The following is a 5691-nucleotide window of genomic DNA, read 5'->3' as shown; positions in this document are numbered from 1 at the left end:
GGAGCAGTGTGCTTGTGTGGATGCATCACAAAACATTTGTATGTTGTGTATTCCTTCTTGTATTTAGACAGTGATTTTTCAGGTGAGCGATTTTCTTGTTTGGCCTTTTATGGAATGAGAAGCTTGGCTTCATTATCTACCTTTAATCCACAGCAGCTTTGGTAGTTTGCCCTCTTGAGTTCTGGCTAATAAAAAGTTAGAGGTTCACGTGACTATTTCTCTGCTTTTCATAGACTATTATTCTTAATTTTGAGCATTGAGAGAGTTTTTTTTACCTGTGTGACAGCTAGCTTTCTGCTAATTGTTTACTTTGAGGTGTTTACCAACATTATTCACAATGCCTATAATTTGAGCTCCTTCCCCCAGTTTAAATATAGGCCTCCTTGAGAGGTTTTGACCTGTGTTATCCCTCACCTTTGTACTGTGGAAGTTCTTGAAGTTAAAAGGCATCTCATCTCTGCTTCTAGGAGTACCTCCTGTGATTTCTTCTTTGTTCTCCCATACAGTCCATATATTCTTGTGAATGGTTATAAACATGAAATCGACTGGCCCAAAGCTGGGCTCAGATTTGGCTCTGTCCTCCCCTGGCCGTGACTGTCACTTCACTGTCTGAGCCTCGGTCTCTTCATCTGAGATAGGAAGGTTTGGTGATAGGTTGACACAACGTCTCAGACAATTGTTATGTGCTTTTTACAGATGAGTTGACATTGTGATCAAACAGAATAGCTCTCTGTTTACACTGTTTGTCCAGAGGAGAGACAGAATCAAGTCAGCTCTGGAATCTTCTTTCCTCCCCTTTTGTGGTTTGGCAAGAAGCTGGCTCAGCAGGTGTGACTTAGCTCAAAGAAAGAATAGGCTGAGACTGGAGGTTGAATTCCAGAGGTTCCCCCACTTGCTAACAAGGCCACCTTGTTGACCTGGAAGCACTGCTGTCACACAGATGCCTCGAGGTTCCTAGCCCCACGCCAAATACGTAGAGCGTTACGGGGGCAGGTCCTGTGTCTGGCCCCGCTGTGGCCACCCTCATTGCCATTCCTGGTGGGTCAGGACAGCTTACAGGGTTGGCACCTCTGCTAGTTCTAGGTTTTCTCCCAGTAACTCGAGTGGGTAAGTGATGTGTGGGGGAGTCCAGAACCCATCTGTATGATGTGAGCTTTCTAACTGTTGCTTGCTCTCTAACCTCATATTTTCTTTTAGCCATTTGAGACTGCATTGTCCAGGGCAATGGTGAGATTCTCGGCCCTGCCCCCCAGAGATGTGGGTCAGCAGGCTCAACATGGGGTTCATAAAACTGCCGATTTTATTTATTTAAAAATTTTCACAACTTTTTATTTCAAATTCAGTCCCACAGAAAAGTTGTAAGAATAGTAGGATGAATACTTAGTTGTATACTCTTCACCTATAAGATTTACCTTTTGGGGCTTTCCCTGGTGGCGCAGTGGTTGAGAGTCCGCCTGCCGATGCAGGGGACACGGGTTCATGCCCCGGTCCGGGAGGATCCCACATGCCACGGAGCAGCTGGGCTCGTGAGCCATGGCCGCTGGGCCTGCGCGTCCGGAGCCTGTGCTCCGCAATGGGAGAGGCCACAACAGTGAGAGGCCTGCGTACCGCAAAAAAAAAAAAAAAAAAAAAAAAGATTTACCTTTCGTTAATATTTTTGCCATATTTGTGTACACATGTTCTCTCTCTCTCTCCACACACTTTCATTTTCTCTGAATCATTTGAAAGTAAGAATGTAATTGCATTTTTAACAGTCTCAGTGCAAGATCCTATTTGAGAAAAACTAGATTAGAGATTCACTGTATAGTAATTTCTTGGGGTCAGGGGAAGAGAAGGAGAGGGGTTAACAATATTTTCTGTCTGGAAATTAGGGCACTGTCACCTTTGAGAAAGATGAACCCGGTCAGGATCAAACTGATCTAGGAGCCAAATATTAAGCTAACTGATTGAACTCAAGAAAGGGTTTTCAATGGCTTGTTTGCAGTTAAGAATATTGAGAGCTTCCCTCCCTCCCTTATTCCTCTGTGGCAAACCCTAAGAATAAGTGAGAGGGGACAGATATATACACAGATAATTATGTAGATTTCTTAAACAGAGCTTTAAAAAAAGAAAACAAAACTCCTTGAATATGACTTTAAGGAGAAGCTTCCTTCTCCGGTTTGCTGTCTTTATCCATAGGATAGTAATAGGTGTTGCCAACTGGTTGACCCTCTTAAGGAGTTTGGGGAAGGAAAGTTGTTCCTCCCTCACCCCTCACTCACTCCCACATGACACAAGGTAGCTTCTTTCACATTTGTCTTGATTTGTTTAAAATGGCAAGAAGGTCGTTATTCCAGCTGGCTTTGGCCCTCTCTCAGACCCACCTGTAGAGTTCAGGTGGGTCTGAAGTTCACCGTGTTCCCTGCTCTTGACCCCTGCTCCTCTGCATTTGTAGTGCGGGCTGGAATGTCCAGACTCTAGGGGTGCGGTGGGGCAGGCCAGTGGAGATGGGGTGGCAAGAAGCGCCCTCCCTTGGCTGTGAGATCCAGCAATAAAGCAGAGGGATGTGATTAACAGCCCCAGAACTCTCATTACAAAAGATGTATGTGCTTTGTTGAAAGAAAGTCAAATAACCCAGAAGTCTGTTGGTTGTTCTTCCTCACATACATTCCAAGTTAAGTACTGTTAGCCTTGTGGTGCAGGTCCTTCCACACCTTTCCCTATGGACAGATGGACACATCTGAGTTCCACTGGGGCCAGGACAGAGGAAACAGAAACTCAGCCCCGTGGGGACCCAGAGGAAGGAGGACAGCACCTTCAACCATCCTGCTGTCTTGATAAGCCAATTGTCAGATTGCCGTGCAGTGGGGTAGCCAGGCTGGGCTGGTCCCAGCAGCCTTTGGGGAGAATCAGGTTGGGGAAAGCTGCAAAAAAGAAACCGAAGTAAAATAGTCTCTATAAGTATTGCTTCTTTATATTGCGACATTTAGATACTGAGAATAATTAGAAAAGTAGGAATTGAAAATGAGGAGGAAATGAGAGATGAAGTGGGTGGTTTCAGAAGAACAGATGGATGTATTTTGTGATGCAGCCTTGGGAGAGACTGGAGGGCAGCTGAGCCTGCGAGGATGTCTCCTGCCCTTGGGAGGGACTGGGGGGTGGGATTCATGGGTGTTGTGCCTGGGAGTGATCAAGGTTAGACAGACCTCTTGAGGGTTTGGTGCTCCTTTATCTGATGTTCTCTGGCATGAAGTTATCCATGGGCAGAGCTGTGGCTCTGATCTGAGCTCATCGTCCTGTGAGTCTAGCAGTGGTACCAGCATTGACACCCTTACCCCACCCTACCCGCCTTGGTGAGCATGCACAGGAAAGGCAACATGCTCTCCACGATGTTCATGGCATAGGTGATAGCTCTGTTGTTTTTATTCAAGGATGACATCATCCTACCTTTGCTGGTCCCAGAGCTGGAGACACAAAGATGCCCCCATGGGCGGGTTGGTCTGGGACCCTGGAGGTTCCTGGTATGACCTGTGTCACCAACTTGGGGCACACTCCTTCACTTCACTTTTCCAGGTGATGCTCAAGCCTTTATGTCCATAAGCAACAATTCTTATACCTCCCTCTAGATCACCCTTCCCCTGGATGTCAAAGAATTCCAGGGGTCAGTCGTCCTTCCCAAGCTGGACTGGGACACCAGAAAGTTGGATGCGCACACTGATTGACCGTGGTGACCACAGGTGTCGCTGGTGTAAGTGAAGGTCTCCCCATGGTCCATGGGTCTGCCCACTCTGGGGACACATGCACAGGGTTGTGGCAGCCCACTCTGGTGCCCTAGAACAACTTCTCTTGGCTGTCACATGTTCAGCCTTCCTTCCTCAGAGCAGGACATCTGCCAGGGTCCCTAAGTCCTCAGTGGCTTCCCTCAGCTGTTGCATGAACCTTTTGATTCTGAATTTGGGTCAGCCTCCAGGGCCTCTGCCCTTCTCCAGGGGGAGTCACCTTACGGGCCTTTCCTGCCATGTGCCTGCCACCCCAGACTACCCTGTTGGCTGCCCCAACTTCATCCTCTGGGTTCCTGTGCAAACGTCTGCCCTGAACTGTGGAATCCAGGGAGAGGCAATCTTTGCTGAACCACACACAGCAAACCAGGCGGCTTGTTTATGTTTATCATCTTTCCCCAGAACAACTTGCTGCTTTTAGATTCACATAACCATGGAAGCCTAGTCAAAGGATTTTTCCCATAATAAACATCCATTCTCTGTTTCTAGCTTAAGACTCAAATTCTCTATCACTCTGCATTAGAATACTTAGTTTAAAATGTTCAAAAATATATAGACCAAGAACTATAAAAAGAAAGTAAATATTACCCTTCAGATACTCCCTTGTATCAGCCAGGATGCAAGAGAAAGGACACCTCAGTGGGGTAGTTTGAGGAGAGTTTAAGAAAGGGCTTGTCTGCCAAGGAGGAGGGAAACCCCAGGCAGACATGGATAGTGCCCAGCTACCACCCATGGGCCTGCAGGGGCAAGGCCAGGTCTCCTAAGCGCATATTCAAATTACTTTCAGAGGTTTTAAGAATCCCAAGGATTCTAAATCCTCTTTGAAGAGGTGGCGGAGTGGAGGGGCTGAGAGCACAGACTTGTGTGCGAATCCTGACCTGGCCACTTACTGATTTTGTGATGTGCGGCACGTTGCTTAACCCGTCTTGGGCCTCACTGTCCTCACCTGCTAGTGGGGGTTATAATAGTGTCCACTTGATAGGGGTGCTGTGAGGAGTGAATGCTGTACATGACCCAGGTGCATTGCCTGGCAAATGGAGCTTGTGAAATAAAACCAATAAAAAAATGTCACTGTATATGCAACAAGCTGATGTAACCTGCTGACTCCCAAGACGAGTGGGCCTTTTACCTTGCCCTTTGTTGCAGGCAGCAGACCAGCATTGTCCTTGGACTCTCAAGCCCCACAGGACTGTAGGGAAAGAATTCCTTTCTTACCACCTCTGCTCCCTTGGTGCCAGGCGCAGGTGCCTTGGACTTGGCAGGCCGGGGCGCCCTTGCTGGGCATCCCCTTAGGGGACTTGGCCTGCAGCCCTGACTCATTGGTAACCAGCCAGCAGAATCCCTCCCTCTCTGCCCTCCAGGGTGGCTGTTTCCTAGTCAGTCCCTGCAGACACAGCCTTCAGCTAAACTCATGTGTTTACTTATTCTGTTGCCAGTTCGTTTGCCTTTCTGAATGCTGTTTGAATGCTAAAAACAATTATTAAAAGTTTAAACTTCATTCTGAGTCAGAAAACTTAACTCAAGTGACTGCTGGTGGGAATCAGGTATACCTTCCATTCTGCTTAATTTTTAATACCAGCTTGGCATTTAAAAAAATTTTTTAGATTAAAAAATTAATTGAAGTATAGTTGATTTACAACGTTGTGTTAGTTTCAGGTGTATAGCAAAGTGATTTGGCTATGCATATATATACACACATATATGTTTTCATTCTTTTTTTCTGATTCTTTTCCATTATAGTTTATTACAAGCTATTGAATATAGTTCCCTGTGCTGTCTTCAGAGAAGGCAGAAAGAAAACTCAGTTGGAAGCCTGTGAGTTTGTGAATGCAGCTCCTAGACCTGACTTGCCCCCCTGCCATGTGCCTTTCCTGCCTCCTGGGGCAGGGTGGGGCAGATGTTGGGGTTTTTTTTTTTTTTAAGGCGTGCTGAG

Source organism: Phocoena phocoena, chromosome 2, assembly GCF_963924675.1.
Source record: "Phocoena phocoena chromosome 2, mPhoPho1.1, whole genome shotgun sequence".
NCBI lineage: Eukaryota > Metazoa > Chordata > Mammalia > Artiodactyla > Phocoenidae > Phocoena > Phocoena phocoena.
The sequence above is the reverse complement of the archived record's forward strand: the minus strand, read 5'-3'. Positions refer to the sequence as shown.